General features: G+C 35.4%; 2 long non-coding RNA genes across 2 annotated transcripts in view; one reads left to right on the top strand and one right to left on the bottom strand.

Annotated features, from left to right (window-relative positions):
* Window positions 1–410: 410 nt before the first annotated feature.
* Window positions 411–12049, bottom strand: LOC131912657 (uncharacterized). Its single transcript, XR_009379667.1, has 5 exons — window positions 11798–12049; window positions 7603–7736; window positions 6178–6346; window positions 2028–2150; window positions 411–590 (listed from the first exon to the last, which is right to left on the bottom strand). It is a non-coding gene; the product is annotated as an uncharacterized LOC131912657 (long non-coding RNA).
* A 586-nt stretch (window positions 12050–12635) lies between these two features.
* Window positions 12636–20310, top strand: part of LOC131912656 (uncharacterized) — a 30058-nt gene continuing 22383 nt past the window's right edge. The window contains exon 1 of the long non-coding RNA XR_009379666.1: window positions 12636–12720. This is a non-coding gene — a long non-coding RNA (uncharacterized LOC131912656). The remainder of the gene's footprint in view (window positions 12721–20310) is intronic.

Here is a 20310-nt window from a genome sequence, read left to right as displayed (position 1 = left end):
CTGGCATTGACATTAAAGTAATTACTACTCATTAGTAACATAATAATGATTATGTAAAAGAATGACTTAAAACTATTACCTCTGAACACAGAAAATAGTATTTTCTTGGCGTATCAATCTATAATGTCCTCTTAATGGAGCTTTAAAATATTTGGTATTATTGTAGAGTTGGTTTTTGTTCATTGGTTGTTTTGACTTTCATTTTATTTTTATTTTGAGAGAAAGAGAAAGAACATGAAGTTGGGTAGATAGGGAGGTGGGAGGATTAGGGAAGAGTTGTAGGGAGGGGAAAGTATTTGGTCAAAATGTACTATATTTTAATATTAAAATGGTCTTAAAAACTCTTATTTTCACTTTAAAAAGCTATAAATTCAAAGGATAGTTTACAAAGGATAGCACACTTCTTTAATTTTTAAAGTTTTACCTTATTGTGCTCAAGGTTTTTGTTTTTCTCTTATAAAATCAGAACACTAATTATCTTGGCAGAGTAGTTGTCTTCATATTAAGTTTCTGGAAAATCTTGACCAACTATTAACCAGGCAGTTCAATGACCATTTTATGAGTATGCGAAATTGATTCTATTTTCCATCCTTGAAAAGAAACAGAGTATGGGAGAGGTATAAATAACAGCAAAGAACACTTCAAAAGCTACATGGAAGCCACTACTGTAGAAGCTTCCAAATGCCATCATATACATATGTGTATATATGTGTGTGTGTGTGTGTGTGTGTGTGTGTGTGTGTGTGTGTATTCATATCCACAAAGAATTTAAGTGGAGTTACTCTATAATGGGGTTTGGTTAGGTGTGGGAAAATGCCTTTCACAGTTACCGTAGGCTATCCAATAAAAGCCCAGTCCCAGGTATGAATTACCTTTTCTAGAGTTGTTGGTCAGTATGGCTGCACAGACACTTCCAGACATTACAGGCAATTACTATAATCTTTGTTGCTTTCCTGAACTTTATGGTAAAATACTATAACTAAAGATTCAAGTCATTGAACAAGGAAAGATGAAGCTTGGAGTGATCTGGGAGCATCATCCTTTCTATTTAGTTTTCATAGTGATGGAAGGTATTATGCATGATTTGGATGAGGAAAGTGGTCACCAATCTCAACCAGCTTTGAACTCTACCAGCTACACTAAGGATAGTCCTGGAAAGACAGATCCATCGGATCAATAGTAGATTAAATGTTAGGGGAGAAATCAACAATTTTTGGACTGTATTTAAAGCCTGCTCCACAAGGTAGAAGACATATCCAATACTGTTAATGGAACTAAGAACATACATCCAGGTGGGGCATATGCCCTAGGGAAGAATCTACTACATTATTATGCAAAAAATAACTGTAGTATTAAAGCAGCTGTAGTATTAGGCTGACTCCTAAAGATTTGTCATTATACCCATAGATTAAGGCATCTCTCAGGTCTTATTGGAGAGGCTTTGGTTTGCTGTAGATAGTGATTAACACAGAGACTCACTGCTTGTCACTATGGACAACATGATCCAATCACAACAATCAAAACATGGATGGAGGGATGTTCATTAAGTCCTACTAGCTCTGGAGCTATTAAAAACTGATGGCTGTGCCGGGCAGTGGTGGCACACACCTTTAATCCCAGCACTCGGGAGGCAGAGGCTGGAGGATCTCTGTGAGTTCGAAGACAGCCTGGTCTACAGAGCGAGATCTAGGAAAGGCACAAAGCTATACAGAGAAACCCTGTCTTGAAAAACAAACAAACAAACAAACAAAACAAAACAAAAAAAATTGATGGCTGCTAGGAGAGGGAGAGCCAGGGATATGAAATTCTCAATTTAAAAATATGGACTGTGGGTCAAAGTGAGTGAGGACATTATGGTCATTAAAATTTGGGCTTTTTGAATTGCATGAAAATGTGACATAAAGACAGAAGTTCTATATAGTATGGCTTTCTCATTTACCAACAGAGATCAAGAGTTTGCTCTAAGAACAAAAATAAGTTGTTTATTTTTGCTAAATTGGATTAATTCATTTTTTACTTTAACTGACCTGATGTTTCCTTCATAACATCTGGGTATGCTCTTGCTGGTGTTTCTCTGGCTACTTATTTCTGGTTTCCTTCTTTGCCTCATGTTTTGATTCAGATGAGTTTTGGTACAGTTGCTCAATGAACTTTATTGGGAAAATAAAATTTGAGCAAGGTCATTAGTAAAGTTAGGATTGCATGGATGAGGAGAAAGGTTTCTGAGAAGAGGTGTCAATCAGAGCTCTACTCCTCTAAAATAATTGTGTATATCATTTCAGATAAAAACAAATATCTAAGTACTTCTGGAGCTGAGATAGGGAGAAAGGCCGTAAGGGACTGGAGCTACTACAATCTGTGAAAAGTCATTTGATCTGCAAATTCTTTGTCTTTGAGGGAACTGAAAAGCTATTGAAAGGTTTGATCAAGGGAGTTGCATGGCTAGCATACTCTAAAATATTGCACTTTAGGGGGTAGCATTACATTTTGTTTGTGATGGGATTTTATAGCCAAAGACTGAAAGAAAAGATTTCATTTGGGATGCACACATTGCAACAACATAGGTGAAATTTAATGAACTTTCTGAAAAAATAAAGCAGGTAAAAGTTATGAGAAATAACAGGATACTAAAAGTATTGTGAAAGTAGGATTCACAAGATTGACTGATAGCTTAGATAATGAATATTGAAAGCAAAAAAGGACTCAAGAATTAGTTATTGGTTTGGGAAATTGGGAAGTTTGTTGACTTTTGTTAGAGGCAAGGTGCATTGAAACAGGTGGCTGTGGTAGTGGTAGTTAGGGGAATGATCACAGTAAGATGTATTATTTGGATATGTTGACTCCAGAATGAACACTGGACATGCATGGGAAGAAGGGGAAGAAGTTTGACTATGTGTTTGAATGAAGATCACGATTTTTCTTTTTTTTTTCTGCATTTGGATATATTTGCTGAGAATAATAACATAAGGAGGCATGTAGGCCCTTGAATATTAGTTATCATAATTTGCATATGAATTGAGAAAAGTACCAAGCACATAACCTTTAATAGCATCAGTATTAGGAAAAAAGAAAAAGAAAACAACATAAATGAGAAGAGAAGGAATGATCACGGTGAAAGGACAGTGCTAAGAGCATGAATCCAGGAGGCCGGGTGCAACATAACACAACAATCCTCAGACTGTGTATGTTTATGTATTTTCTCATCTTAGGATGGCTCGGGAGTATGTGCAGTCAATTCAAATCTTACTTCAAATTTTGAATTTTTATCTTTCTAAAGTATGGAAGCCCTTTGGCAAAGTTGAGAAGTAACAAAGGGTCATGGCTCCTAATCAATCAAGGAGGCATAAGTGTACACGGCTATGTTGTACGGTCTTCTGTATTGGTGACGCCAAGATATTTGATAGGCCTGGAGTATCAAATGCATTTTTTATTTAAGAAATTTTCAATTTATGATAAATTTATTGGGATAGAGCCCCAATATGAGCCAGGGAACATAAACTAATAGTGTATTAACTAATACTTCAGATGTTGTTTGGTCAAGTAACACTTCTATTGAACACTGAATTAACAACTTGAAAATCATTAGTCATATTGATGATGTTTGCTTTTTACTTTTTCTTTTTCAATCAATATTCATTTTTTCTCTTTTATGTTTGGACATTGATTCTTGCATGTTGTGCATGCTAGTCAAGTAGTCTACCATTGGGTCATACAGTAGCCCAGAAAATGCTCTCAATAGATTTGAATTATGCAAGTTTGATCAGTATGATTTAAAGTAGAAGCTGAATAGTAAAATTAGACACAGAATGCAAAAAGAATATTTTCGTACTTTTTTTTAACAATTGAGAAGTAAAAAGCGTCTGTCATTATCTGCTTGTTGGAATTGTTGCCTAGAACTTATTTTGTCTGCAACAGTAGAACAATAACATACATAAGGAAATATCCATCATATCCCCTAACTTTTATCACCTCTAATACATTTTCCTGTAACTCCTTAACACTTAACAAATTCTGTTAGCTATTATATCCCATTGTTCACTTAATATCTCTTTGTCATGCAAATCAATTCACTTTTTTTCACTCTTTTTCTTCAGGTTTCAACATGAATATATAGCTTCCATATAGCTTTTATGTTGGGCGCCTTTAATTCAATCACCTCACAACTACTGTGCAAAATATTTCATGTTTTTATCCAAAACATAAATGACTGTGCATTACCTGCAAGATAGGTACACATTTAATTTTACCAAGGAAAAATATCTGACTATTCCACTCCTTGGTTTAAAAACTATCTTCATTAATTATCACTTGCTTGAAAAAAAATCAATTCCCTTGATTATCCATGATAGGCCCCATGACATAGAGCTCCTGTTTATCCTTCGGCTCACATTGTACTAAGATTCAGAAACAAAGGTAGGAGAAGAAATGCCTAAGTTTGTTTAATAATGTATCTCAAGGGCATCAACTATTTGACTTGAGTTAGTCCTTTACAAAATGGATAAACAAGTGGCTGAAAACGGTTTAGTGATTAAGAGTACCCACTGCCTCTATGCGCAGTCCTCTTGCAGAGGACTACAGTTTAGTCCTCAGATGCAAGTTAGACATTTCCTCAACTACCTGTAAAACAGCTCTTCTTGACTCTGCAAGCACCTGCATTTACTGGAGCACATCTGTCCTGCAACCATGTCCACTCATATAGGCACACAATTAAAAATAAATTCAGTTTTTCAAAAAATGAATAAATGAAATCTTTCCTGTGTTTTGCTATAGATGTCTATCATGTTTTGAGAATATAACTGTGATCATCCTTCATGCAATAGAATAGAACAGAACACATAAGTGTCCACAGATTTCTAGATTTTTTTTCTGATTGTTTTATTTGCTGGATGGGACTTTTATGACAATGTCCATCATCTCAGACTGGATCTCCCCATATTCTGGGATTACTGGCATTTACTACCAAATCTGACTTATTCTTCAGTTTTATGATTTCCCTGCTTATTAATTGGGGAAGATAACTTCATGAGTTTTTCAAACAATTTTAAAAATTATCTTTAAATAGTATTTGTATGTATGTTCTTGCCTCGGTGTGTACATGCAGCTGCCTGTGTGTGCCACAGGGTCAATGTGAGGTGGGAAGACAGCTTCCAGGCTTCACTTCTCTCTTTCCACAGCGTGGGTCCTGGTGACTGAACTAGAGTCATCAGGCTGGGCAGTAAATGCTTTTACTTACCATCTAGACAACCGACTTCATTTGGTTCCATGTGTTAACTATCTGTTTCCCATCTACTTTAACATCCCATTCAGCATCTCAAAAGACTGCTACTGTGTTCATTTTATTTTGACAAATAGTTTAAATTGTGTAAGGGAAACTTCTTTAAGAAAGTAGTAGGAATGTATGGTAGTAGTTTGCATTCATATAACCTGGTTAGAAGTATGAACATGTGTTCTTTACCCATCTATGGATGTTGAAGCTAAGAACAGGTTAGAATTTGACACTTTTTAAAGCATACCACAAGAAACTCATCCAATATAAATCACGACTGGGACCCACTACAACTCAATGTCCTACTGAACAGTTCATTGTAGCCAAAACTCAATCCTTATTACGTATTTTATGAGCTTACTACAGAGTGAAAACTTTTACATGACATGATACTGCAAATGAATGTTATTATTATTATTTCATTAAGTAAATGACAATAATGAAGAAAGAAACAGCTGTTGCTGTCACACTCAGTGCCTCAGGAGTTACAAATCTGCCCATGAGGAAGGAGACAGGGGGATTCAACCCTGAGCATGTCTGACAATACCTGTCGCTTTCCACAAATGATTAAGTCGACTGAAGCACAAGCACCATTTAAAATAACTTGTAAGGCTGACATGGTAGGCTGGCATTTTTTACCTAACAAAAACACATTTTTAAAAGTACATTTGTATAGTAAGTAGCAGAGTGATCTGAAAACTACATTACTTTTGACTCTTAAACAATAGAAATATTTGCTAAGGAACAATTATGAAATTTAAAAAATAATCCTTTCTATTACCAGGTCTCTAAAAATATAAAATCAACATGATATCACATTAAGGAAAAGTATAACTGACAATTTATATTATTATTCCCAGTGGCAAATTGTGAGACTCAATCCTACTAAGTAAATGCAAAATCTTACTTACATAGCTTGAGAATTGGTCACTTCTGGTTTATCTCAACTAAAATAATAAAGTTCAAACACAGCCAAGGTCTCCATTTACTTTTCAGAGCTGTGAGTTGTTCAGTTAGCTTCAATGACAAAATCATAGCAGGCAGTTAACTGAGATCCCATGGAATGGAAAGATTCTGCATCTGTAGATTAAAAATATAGTAAGATAAGAAAAAGAGGAGTAAGAAAGTTTTCTTAAATAGAACTTGTTCATAAAGAGGCAAACTTACAGAGGTATGTGTGTGTGTGAATATGGTTATAAATCATGAAAATGAGATATTTGAAAATAAAAAAAAACATTTGTGTAAAGGACTTCAGCGAGGATGTTATATAGTTTTGGTTTTTTTCCATTGATTTTTTTCTTTTGATTTTGCTTTGTTTTTTGTTTTGCTTTTGCAAAGAGTTTCATTTGGTAGCCCAGGCTGGTCTAGAACTTACTATGTGGACCGTGTTTGCTTCAAACTGACCCCCACGAGAGTTGAGATTATTTTCCTGATCTAACACATGCACATTTGTCACCAAAATTTCTATTTTGATATTAGTTAGGACACTTCCAGATATTTCTAAATAAAAAAAGATAATATCTTAGAAATAATATTGAATAAGACACTACAAAAATTTAAATTCAGGGCATTGAGAAATGGCTCAGCAGTTAAGGGCACTTTCTACTGTTTCAGACCACACAGCTTCTGTTTCTAGGATCCACACAGGGTTTACAGTCAGCCATATATGCAGTTCCAGGGCATCTTCTGCCCTCTTCTTACCTTCCTGGGTACCAGGCACACACACCATGCACATACTTACATACACAGGAAGCACTCTTACACATAAGGTTAAAAATAAGTAAGTCTATCTTAATGTAAATTAATTTGTGGAATCTCGCATTTTGGAAAAAAGTTAAAAAAATTAATGTAAAATAGCCATTTGTTAAGATTGCAGTTTTGAGTGAAAGTCATCAAAAGCAGACAGGTGTTAAAGGTATTCTTGTTGAATTGTTTTGGTTTTGGTTAGCATTTTGTCTTTTCAGTATCTCTACTATATTTTAACATGTCTTTATTAGAGTTATAGATCCTTACAAGTTAAAAAAAAAGAATTAAGAAAACAAAATAATGAGTCTCTAAGTCCATGTGCTTTTAATTTTAAGGAATAGAAAATTTAGATTTTGTTCTAGATCTAAAGATTATGAAGACTATGATGGCCTCTGGCATACATAAGGAAGAAAAGTTAGGGGTGTTGTTGGGAAGAGGAAATAGAGAGCTTGCTTTTCCAGCAATAGGGAGTAGCTGATGGTAACCACAACTGGTATGCACTGCTAACCTTCCTCTTAGAATAGGTAGTTTCGTTCATTCTCAGCTGTGGGGTAAAACTACTTTATAAAAATAAAATCCAAAAATCACACCAGGAGCAATTGTTCCCAGACCAACGTGTTCGTTGTGAGTATTGTCCCCTTTGGCATCTCAGTTCTGTATTTTATTGAATATAATAAGCATGTTCTCGTTTGTGCACTCAATTTCTGAAGCTGGATAGGTGCTCCTGTAGACAGAGGGTGAGAGAGAAGCAAATGCTTAGAAGGCTTTTAGATATTTGAAGAATAAATATATTTTAAAACTATATCCATAATATCCAGTTTCCTCAAAATTTCATTTTTATATGGACCGTTGTTAATTGACCTTGTTTGTCACTAAAATAAATAATTCATCTTGTGAAACCTTGGTGTTTCTCACTTTAGGAAATGATCTCTGTCATGACCATCACTTTCCAGTCTGACTGAAGTGTTTCGACTAATCCAAAAATCAGTCTCTGCCAGTCACTGATGTTACTTTGTACACGTATACATATTTTTCTAGAATGTCTCCAGGTACTCCAGGTGTGCTAAATATATATATGGGCTATTTTTCTACATTACTGACTAACTATGCCTCATAAACTGGCAATGTATGGAAAATAGACTATAAAGTAGTCTCTTGGTATGTATTTGAGATAAATGAATGATTTTTAAAATAAATGTGAATATAATTCCATGCCAACAAAAATATGGAGATGGTATTAATTTCCTCAAGAAGAGAATATTATATTAATAGACAATAAATTATTATTAAAGGTGACTTATTTGTTTTATAGAAGATAAGCATTTAGACTAATCTAATATTTTTAGAAACTAAGGAGGAAATTAAAATAATTTGTTTCAAGTTATTTGTCTTGTGCAGTACTGGTTACAGTGTAGTAACTCCCTTTTTGAGATCTTCTACTACATATGTGCATGAATTATCTCTGTTATAAATTCAACTGTGATTCCTAGATGCCTTTTTTTTGTCTGTCTCCAGCAGTTAATGTTAATAATATATGTTTATTCATCTGAAGAGAAGAAACAGGATCTCATTTTTTTAAAAAACAGACTAAAAATATTTATTTTACTATTCATTAGCTATTTGGGTAAAGGAATTGTTTTCTGAATGAGATTGAGGTGAAAGAAGCGATTCTGGATAAATGAGAAATTTTACTCACAAACGCAGGTGCTCTCTGGGTAAAACATCAGAAGGGAATGTAGGCCACAGAACAGAATGAACAAATGAAGGTGCCATACAGATGGGAAGTTAGTGTAAGACGACTATAAATACTTCACTTTTGTTTCTGGACTACTTCATAATACCAGATTGGTAAGACTAATGAATAACATGTAACTTTCTTACTCCCATAACTGAAATATGCCCATTGAGGTGTGAATTTGTGAAGCTTAAATGGAGAGGGAGGAGTGAAAGGTGATAGAACTCAAGGTATAAAGCAAGAATCCAGTAACACTTATAGTACATTCAGTTCTGAATATCAAGAGTAACCCAGGGCAGTGCATTCACTACATGCCAAATTCCAACCATTATATTAAAAATAATAATAAAGTTTGAATCAATTACAGACATAGCAACATCTTTATTACTGTGTATGGCTGACACTGGCCGAGTTGCACCAAATGTGTGGTTCCTTCCCATCTACTGACCTTCCTCTCTACTTCCAACCCTCTCTCCCTTCTTTCCTGTTTTCTTATTCTTCTTCCTCATTCACTCTTCCTCATCTTCTTCTCCCTTTCCCTCCTATTGTGGCTTTTGAAGACTGAATCAGGGACTTGTGCTAACTAGGCAACGTTTTTCCACTGAGCTGTAACCTGACACCTTTTTACTTTTATTTATTTATTTGGTAATTCCTGTAATATGGTCTCACTGATGCATGCACATTAGCTTTGAGTCTACTCCTTAGCCCAGGCAGTCACTGAATTTGCAATCTTCCTGCCTCAAACTCCTGTCTGGATGACCTGTACTACCAGACCAGGCTGTTCCCTCCCCAGATTTTATTTTTAACCCAGGAGTTAAATAATGCTTAGTATTTTGTTTTCAATTTATTGTCTCCAAACTCTCAAATGATAAATGTTGCCCACTGAATCTTCTCTATTTATAATATCTAAGATGTAAATACCCATTAAATATTTGATAAGTGAGAAAACAAATGAGATTGTTGATATTATCTAAAACTTTAGATATAGTTATGATGAAAATTATTAGATTTATTTTGTTTCTCTGGTTTTGTGTCTTTGATGACTCTTAAGAAAACATCAAGTCTCAGTTTGCTACAACAGAAGTCACTCTGTCACAGAGGGAATATCAAGTATTCAGGAGCTCTGTGTCATGAAGCAGTGTGAGAAACTAAGTATTAAATTAAATTCTGCACCTAAAAATCCCATGATTCAGTAAACTTTAATATTATTATAAGAAAATATACATATTTTATAATATAATGCATGCTCATATACTTGACTAACAAAAGAAAATTTCCTAAAGTATTGAAGGAACTTGATGTAAAGTCTTCAGAAATTGACACAACTTGAGTGGATAATCTCACACTTTTCCTCCTAACATAGTGAAGCTTTTTCTCTTCATTTTACTTTAAGCTTTCCTCAGAAAATTCTTGGGAAGCCCACATGTGCTGTACATCTAGAATTTATGCCCAAATTTGTGAAATTACCAGCTTTTTATTAAACAAAACCAGCCAAAATGTTTCTGTGAAGCAAATCATTCCCTTACTTTCCATTTCAAAATGTATCTCTATTGAATAAAAAGGATGTTTTTGTTTGTTTCTATCTGCTGGTGCCTGGGACCTGGAATAATGCCCAGCAAATAATGACATAGAATTTTATTAATGAATGATAAATATTTCATTAGTTGATGACAACAAAGTGAGCCGTTCTGTTGTCACAATCCTCATTCTAGACTCTGATTTTGACAGCAGCATAGAGATGTAGAGTGAGTGACATCAATATTAACATGAAAGCCAGTTGACCTAAAAGATTGGAAATCCTTCTTCACTTGGTCTACATGTAGCAAAGATGGCACTCATGAAAAAAACCCTAGCTCTCTACACAGTAGACTGTTCCAATGCTTAAGAGTATACTCTCATTCTTAATAATAAAAAACCCTTCAGTTCCTGTTACTATGTGTACCTAATGAAATCCATTGTCTTATTGACATAAGAACCAGGAAATCTTGCAGATACCCCTGGATTCAGATCTATGCCTATACTAAAATGACTAAAATCAGTTTGGTCCTAATGAATAACAAATTAATGAACTTGATATTTTACTCATACATCTTTCAGTAGAGAAATTTATTAATCTACACGGCTCAAAAGTAGAATATTCCATAATTGCCCTAGTAAACACTATTAAACTGAAAAAAAGGAATCTACTGGATTTTTTTCTGCTTAATATATATTATCCTTGACTTAAGTTGATTCAGTATAGGGCTATTCAGTTTTAGGAAAATACATGGGTGATACCTAATCAATAGAAACTGGAATTGGAATTCACAACTTCCTTTGCAGTTGGCTTTAGTTCCTCACTTGGGTTCACAAAGTAACTAAAATCGGGATAAAAGTCTTGCACCTCTGTTTTCCCTTTCTGTCTCTCTTTTACTTGAAATCTGACTTCTGATTTACTCTCTCTAAGTAACCTTTCTCATTCCCTTTCAATACTAAAGTACACAGATAAGTTATTGCCTCATCCCTGGAGTCACTGTGTGTTCAAAGAACAGGGGATCCTGCTTCAAAAGTTGGCAATCATTTATGCAGGTGAGGACTCTATCCTGAAACAGAAGTGTTCATTCAATTACAGTTCTTTTTCATCTTATAGGAAGCAGATCCTATCTGGGAGGGCAGTGATTAACAGAGAATCACCTTACAGAAGCAAACCTGGAAATTGATGGGTAGTTACTATTTTGTTCTTATTTTTTGTTTGCTTGGTTTTTAAGAGCAAGAATCTCTAGTCTAGTGCTATGCTTCTGGATTCCAGCCACCTTCTGCTTCAGTATCTAAAGTAGATGGTACCATTGGCAAATGTCACTGTTGGGAAGTTAAATATCAGAGGCTTGAAGGTCGTTGAGGATGTCTCCCACCCTTGGTTTGTAAAACTTTAAGCCTCTAATTACTGTTCAAAAAAATAGGTTCTGAGTCAAATCTCTGGCTATTGGTAGGGGTATGACAACCTGAACTGACTAGGATTTCATAAGGTTATAATCATGGCAATGCCTTTCCAATAAAGAACAAAGACATACCTTGCTCCCTCCCGTAAGAGTTAATCCAAATGAGTTGGTCAGTCACCTGGAACATCCTTGAGAGGAACCTGACATTTCTAGAGATTTTAGAAACAATATAAAAGTCATCTAAAATGTAGGCAGGCACAATGATGTCTCTGACTGTTGCCCACTCTTCCTCTGGGAAGGGGAAGGTGCTCCGTTCTGCAGTATTTTCCAGCACAGTCCACTTTACTCACTAGAGTGTTTCTTCTCCATTGTTCTCTCTGGCCATGTTCCATTGTTACCCCATAAGAATTTGCTCTACTCTCTAATGGTTCCATTTGCTATTGTTCATCTTACCCCCCTCAAAAGTACTTTAGTTTGCTATTTCTTAAACTCTGACTAACTTCTTCATTATAAGGCTGCTTCATCTGAATTTTTTAGTAATGACCATAAGTACTTGAGAACTGAGGAAAGTCCAGAGTGAGACTAATGTCAACTATCATATTGCTGTAGGATACTTTTTGTTTCTATTTTGAGAAAGGATCTTACTCTGTAGCTCTGGTGTGATTTTTCTGCCTAAGCCTTTTCAGATGGCTGAGATTTTAAACACGTGGCATTTTATCTGACCTAAATGTATTTCTAACTTAGAATATTTTCTAACTTTACTTTACTTTATTAACATATAACAGAAACTGAAGAGCACTTAATTTAAAGGATGTTTAGTGTAATACAAGGGAACATGGGATGTAGAAGAGATTTCAGAAGGAAAATACACATTTTGATAAAAAAATTCTAATATTAGATATAGACATCTTGTGTTTGTTACAAATGAGACTAAAGAGACTAGGAAGGATTTTTTTTGTCACATAAGGAGAGACTATTTCTTCTAATGAGGACAAGCAATTTGAGGCCTTTGAATCCTTCTTGCTATTGATATGGAATCCAGAGAAGAGCAGCAGGTAAGTAGAATTCCTACATTCTCTGGACTCTTGTCAGCAAAATTCCTTCCATGGACTGCACCCACCTCTTCATCTCCCCTTAGCCCTGTCTGAGTTCAGATTTATACCAGAATGTGCTCGACTTTAGTCTTGATTCTGGGGGTCCATGTTTTTATAGAACCAGAGAAAACTAATTGAAAGACAAATCTGGCCAGCCACGTCATTCTTCTTCTCTTTCGTTGGCAGAAGCATGGATACAGAATCTGCCCCTTTTTTGTCATTCTTTCTTCTAGTAATTATCTTTGCATATTTTATACTCAAATAACACCAAGTAGCTTCTGATCCTGGCTCAGCACACTGCACTTTAGACCCAGTGATTTCTTCTTACCATTCTTAAAGAAAATCAAGATTTCATATATTTTTGAGGATTACTGCTAGTGTAAAGGAATGAGAACTGATTGTGTTGTTTGAAATAGGAAGGGAATAGCACTAAAAACACAGAAACTGTCATTTATTCATGTATAAATAATCAAAAAAGGACTCATTTACCACTTTATTTCTTCTGTGCTTTCCATCTTCTCCAAACATAAATTTTGGTAATATTCTGGAGCAATGGTCTAAGTGTGGTTTTATGTTAAATATTTAAATTTGGAAGAATTATAAAGCAATTTTTCTGTTTTCAGTACTAGAGCTGTAAACTGCAGTCACTGAATGATATCGTAACTCTTCAAAGCAAGAAGCTACCAAGTAGGATTAATGACAATATTATTGGAGCACATTAATGTTGAGAAACTCAAACATTTATTACTGTTCCTGTTACATTGTTATATTTTTGTCTGGGAATAGGAACAAATCATGGATTTGCCTTATATAAAAAATATTTTGTTCTCTTGAATGCTTGTATTTTTTGCCTCTGAAGCCAGTACTTCCATATACTATATTGTTTTTACTGTTCAAAGAAATAGAAACAGTGATTACATCAATTATATCTATCACATAGTTATAAAAAATATGAGTGGAAACTCAAAATTTAGGCTTCCTACAATAACTCTCAGTCCATTCATTTAGTATAAATGGAATGTCTGAAATGTGACAGAGGATGGTAGCACTGTTTAAACAGTAGTTTGTCACCATTGCTAAGAAGTTATGTTATTTACAAAGTACACTTGTGAATTTTTATCTGGTCCTACCCTAGATGTTTGAGTTTCTATTACAATCAGAAGAGAAAGTGAATGAAAATGACCTTCAGGCTTAATTTTTCTATACTAATGCGATAGATCTTCTGACATAGTTTTGCAGTAATGAAAATTCTTGGACAAGGCTGACTTTGTCTTTCCATGCATGGTTGGTAATTTCCCCAACAACATTTCATTTGTATTTCAGAATATCCTTACAAATTTCCCATATGGGAGTTGTAGAGTTCTGTTAAGAAAGGTCTCTTTGTTGTTTTGTTTCCTCTTAGAGTTTCTCAATATGTAATCATTAACTTAGAAGAGGAATGGCATTACTTCATCATACACAGTACATTATAAATTTAATTTTGCCATACCTTCTGCTGCCCTTAGACAACTAACTTTAGTGTAACCGAAGTGAAGTTATTGAAGGTCTCTTTTTATTTATCCTTTCAAGCTCCACCATGCCATTTGACCTATAGACATCTATACCTAAATCATTGGTTGTGGAATTTTTATCTTCCCAGTAGCCCAGGTTAGTTTATAGTTCATTGTATAAATGGTTATTCTTCTGGTAAATATTCCCCAATACACAGACATTATAGCCTTCAGTTCACATAACTTAATATTTTATCTCCATTTGATGAATGTGTTTACTTTATTATATAAAAGATGATAAACACTTTAAAAGCATTACATAATCATATCTACCTATTAGTATAAAACAAAGTATTTGCACAACCATATGGACTATGAAGTTTGTATCATTTATAAGATTTATTTTTATATTTGTTATAACTTTGGAGAAAATACTAACATCATTTTTACTTTTAATGATGAAACATTTTGTTTGCTACCAAGTGTATCATATTATAGTATTTTTTAAAGTTGAAAATTAATGAAAGATAAAAAATCATTGATTATTGTAGCTTTTATTTAATTCATTGGTAATTTTATAAACTTGCCTTTTATATGAGATTATTTATTATATAAAAGAAATATAGAAACTTCATCTTTCAGGAAGTATTTCAGTGCCTCTGAATATCTAAGTCCTAACAGATAATAAAACATCTGTCAAGAATTTTAATGTCTCAATTTTATGAGACTTTGTCATTTTATCCCCTGCTTCCATAATTTTCCTAGTGGTATAATGGTATGCAATCACAATTTTTGAATATGCTAATGTATAGATAAATTTACTGAAGCCTATGAATATTATACAACAATGTATAGAAGATAATTCTCTGGGAGATACATGTAACTATCTAGTCATGATATATATAGTAGGAAAGAATGTATTTTTCAGGTATTTATATGTTCAATGTCCCTACTTAATATCTAAATTTAGAGAAGAAGGAAGCTTGCCTTTGGTGATTATGTGAGCATGTTGGAAGATTTATTCTCTGGAAAAACAACCACTTAATTGTTGAAATTTATAAATGCAAACTCTCTTACTTAGGGTTTCTATTGCTGTAATAAAATACTATGACCAAAAGAACTTGGGAAAGAATGGGTGTATTTGACTTAACATTCTACATTTTAATTCATCATTGAAGGAATTCAAAATAACTTAAACATGGCAGGTACCTGGAGCCAGGAGTTGACACAGAGGCCATAGAGGGTGCTGTATATTAGTTTGCTAATCATAATTTGCTCTGCTAGTTTTCTTATAGGATCCAGTACCACCAGACTAGGAATGGCATCACCCAAGATGGGCTAGGTCCTCCCACATTAATTACTATTTAAAAAAATTGCCTGGCAGCCAGATCTTATGGAGGTATTTTCTCACTTGAGTTCCTTCCTTTCAGATAACTCCAGATTGTGTTAAATTAACATAAAACTAGCCATCACAAAATTGAGTTTGGTGGTAATTGACTTAAAGACATAGAAAATCAAAATTTATACCTTTGTGAATATATACAACACATACCTAAATATAGACAATGTCTCAGGAATTTGGATCTAATTCAAGTAACCATCATGTTACCTTCAGTTGGATATTATAGGAACTCTACTCCAAGTGTTTGCAGCAAAGAAGATAGAAGTTAACTTTCCTCTAAATTCAGAAGCATAGAGCTATGGTGTCCAAAGTGAGAAGAGAAGATGTAGCTAGAGTTTTCCTGCCTGGCCCACGGTCAGGGCAAATCTCTCTCAGGCTGGAGAATTTCTCTCCAGCTCCCGCCACCAAGTCCCGCCAGTCCCAGAGCCCACTTATAAAATAAACACACAGACTCTTACATTATTTAAACTGCTTGGCCATTAGCTCAGGCCTGTTATTGTCTAGCTCTTACTCTTATATTTAGCCCATTTCTATTAATCTTTACTTTGCCACATGGCTCATGGCTTACTGGTACCTTACATCTTCCTTGTCCTGATGGCGGCTGGCAGTGTCTCTCTCTCAGCCTTCCACTTCCCAGAATTCTTTTCCTTGTCCCGCCTATACTTCCTGCCTAGCCAATGACCAATCAGTGATTTATTTATTGACCAATCAACAACACATTTGACATACAGACCATCCCACAGCAAGAAGATGCCATTTATTTTCTAATCCCACTCCCAGATCTGGGTTCTGAAATTCATTCTGGACAGATATGTTTGAAGAGATCAATCTCCTTTCTACCTCTTCTTCCATAAGGCTTCCTGGACAATAAAAAGAAGAATTTGATGGAGGCATCCTATTTAAGGCTGGGTGTTCAAATGTCTCTCATTTTCTGTGTAATATCTGGCTGTGGGTCTATATATTTGCTCCAGATTGCTGTAGAAAGAAGCTTTTCTGATAATGGATGAACAAAGCACTTATCTATGAGTATAGCACAATGTCATTAGGAGTCATTGATTTCAAGTTTACTTTTTAAGAGTAGTGTATTGTTTTTCCTTAACTCTAGTCTTAATCTCAGGTTCTTGGTAACCCAAGCAGTTTTCAATATGGGTTTTGTCTCCTAGAATTGCCTGCAGGTCAAATTGGATATTGGAGAAGATAGAGGACACCAAAAAATCAAAGCCCTCTAAATCAAAGACTGAGGCAGGACACACGGGGCCTGCATGGGACTGCAACAGATGGCATCATAAACCTAAAAGGAGCTGGGTGGTGGTGACACACGCATTTAATCCCAGCACTCTGGAGGCAGAGGCAGGCAGATCTCTGTGAGTTCAAGTTCAGCTTGGTCTAAAGAGCAAGATCCAGGACAGGCATCAAAACTACACAGAGAAACCATGTCTCAGGAAAAAAACAAAAACAAACAAACAAACAAAAACTAAAAAGATAAGTGGACACATAAACTCTTCCCTAATCCCTAAGCAATCTCCTGAAAATTTAATTTTCTCAAAGGGAGTCTTATTGAGGAAAATACTCTATAGGGTAGACTCCTTCACAAGAAGTAAATGGCCAAAAGAAAACAAACTCAACAGAATCTTTGGAGGTCCCTTGTATCATAATTCAATGTCAGGGATTTTACTTTTTTTAAAAAAATTATCTTACTATTAATTTTAATTTTATTTTATTTAAATATATTTTCCTCTCACTTTTTACCAGTCATAGTTTGGGTTTCAATTGCTGAGAAGAGATACCATGACCACAGCAACTTTTATAAGGGAAAAAGATTTAATTGGGGTGGCTTACATTTTCAGTTTAGTCCATTATCATCATGGTAGGAAGAGGTGGCATGCATGTAGACATGGTGCTGGAAAAGTAGCCACATCTTGACTGGCAGGCAACAGGAAGTGGTGTGAGACACTGAGCATGGCTTGAACATATATGAGACCTCAAAGCCCACTTCCACAGTGACAGACTTCGTCCAACAAGGCAACACTTACTCCAACAACATCACACCTCCTAATAGTACAACTTCCAATGAGCTTCTGGGGGTCAACTACATGCAAACTACTACATTCCATATCTTGGCTTCCGTGGCTTGTAAAAATATCATAATACAATATACATTTAGTCCAACTTCAAAAGTTCCCATAGTCTATCACAGTCTCAATAATGTTTTAAATCCAAAGTTAAAATCTCCTGTGAGATTCATGCAGTCTCTTAACTGTAATCCCCTATAAAATTAATATCATAAAACAGATCACATACTACCAACATATAATGGCATAGGATATATATTACCATTCCAAAATATAGGGAAGGGAGCATAGTGAGGAAATACTGGACCAAAGCAACACTGAAAAACAGCTGGCCAAACTCCAAGTTCTGTATTTCCATGTCTTATGACAAAATGCTCTTCAGATCTCCAACTCTTTTCGTCTTTGTTGACTGCAACACACTTTTTTCCTCTGGCTCCCCTCCCTGTTAGCAGCTGTCCTTGGCAGGTATCCCATGACTCTGGCATCTCTAACATCTTGGGTTCTCCAAGGCAATCCAAATTTCAACTTCACAGCTTTTTTTTTTTCTGAGACAGGGTTTCTCTGTGTAGCTTTGTGCCTTTCCTGGGACTCATTCGGTAGCCCAAGGTGGCCTCGACCTCACAGATTATCCGCCTGGCTCTGCCTCCTGAGTGCTGGGATTAAAGGCGTGCACCACCCCTGCCTGGCCTCAACTTCACAGCTTTATGCAATGCCCTCTGTACTTGGCCTTCATTCAGGGGTATTCCTGATACAAGGCTGGCCCCAGTGGCTCTGTTTCATAATTCCTTTCTTCTATCCCATCCAGCAAGAAATCAATGATTCAGTTCTGCTAAGATGTTCTCCAAGTCTTCTAAGCCAGTGAAGTTGAGTAGTCCTGGTTCAAGATCAGCTTACCATTCAATACTGTGCTTGTTGCTGGTAAAGTCTCTTATAACCTCTTCTTACCAGTAATCTATATACTAATATCAAAGTGTCGCCTCATATAAATGTGTTCATACCAACTAATCAAGTAATTAAAACAGCTTGGGTGCCAACTGAAGGATATTTATCAAGACTGTTATTAAAGAAGACATCAAGGCAAATTGGGAAGGACTGCAGTTCATGCCTGCACCAAGAACTTTGCTTGCACTTTGCATTTGTGCTATCATGGTGTACATGAATTCATCGGGAAGTAGACATTCAAAGAGATAGTGTATGACATCAAATAACTTTAAAAGGATGATTACATCATAAATCAACAAAGCTGCATCAGATTTGTCACGTATTTTCACCCATGGAGAGAAAGAGGATGAAATGGATGAGGTTCTAGAAGACCCACTTGAAAAGCTAAGAGTTTGCTGGACTGATGTAGAAACCTATGACTAAGAAAGAAGCGAAAGAGAAGGAAGCAATAGGGGAAGAAAACATCCTACTCTTTTAAATTCACATAATTACAGTTAGCATCTCAATAAAGCCCTTAAAAATTTGAAATATAGACATTGACAGAGAAATATTATTATTAGTGTGGAAAAATGCTCCCAATGCATTGTTTGTTGGAAAATCTGTGATTTTGTGAAAAGGAAACAGACCAATAAAACCACCCACCTAGCTAACTACTCAGTACTCAGTGATAGTAAAGTAATGGTTATTGAAAGAGGATCTTCAGCAACTAGTTTACAGAGCCAGCATAATCCTCATCACAATCTATAAACATTTGCCGATATAATCACAGGGAAGGGCAGTCTTCACCCCCTCATGAAGGAAACTTTTCTTTAAAACTAACTGAGATGATTATGTAAAACCACCACCAATCAAAATGCAGGGGCATGGAGACCATTCTTAACGGATACATTTACAAAACATTCCTGTACCTAAGACTCAGGGAACATTGCAGAGGAGGGGACAGAAAGGTTGTAAAAGTCAGAGGATCTGGGAGTTTGCTTTTCGATAGCATCTCCTAGTAATATCAGAGACTACATCCATAAATTCTCATCAACATGACAGCCCAAATGTGAGCTGAAAAAGGACAACACCGACAGACATTCCAATGTGGATGGATAAAACAAAGGACAGCATCGAGAGGACTAAATGGCAGCCTACAGAATGGGAAAAAGATCTTCACCAACTCCATATCTGACGGAGGGCTGACTTCAAAAATTTATAAAGAACTCAAGAAACTACACATCACCAAACCAAATAATAAAATTAAAAATCGGGTATAGATCTAAACAGAATTCTTAACAGAAGAAATGCAATTGACTGAGAGACACTTAAAGAAATGTTCAACATCATTATATTTCATTTCCCATCAGGGAAATGAAAATCAAAACAGCTCTAAGATTCCATCTTATACCAGTCAGAATGGCTAAGATCAAAAATGTAAGTGACAGATCATGCTGGAGAGGATGTGGTGCAAAGGGAACATGCCTCTATTGGTGGTGGGAGTGAAAACTTCCATTGCCACTTTGGAAACCAATATGGGTGATTTGTCAGAAAACTGGTAATCAATCTATCACAAGACCCACCTATACCACTCTTAGCCATATATCCAAAGGATGCTTAATCACACAAGGACATCTGCTCAATTATGTTTATAGCAGCTTTATTT

Source organism: Peromyscus eremicus, chromosome 6 (genome assembly GCF_949786415.1).
Source record: "Peromyscus eremicus chromosome 6, PerEre_H2_v1, whole genome shotgun sequence".
In the NCBI taxonomy this organism is placed as follows: Eukaryota; Metazoa; Chordata; class Mammalia; order Rodentia; family Cricetidae; genus Peromyscus; species Peromyscus eremicus.
Note: the sequence above shows the minus strand (reverse complement) of the source record. Positions and strands in the feature narration are given on the sequence as shown.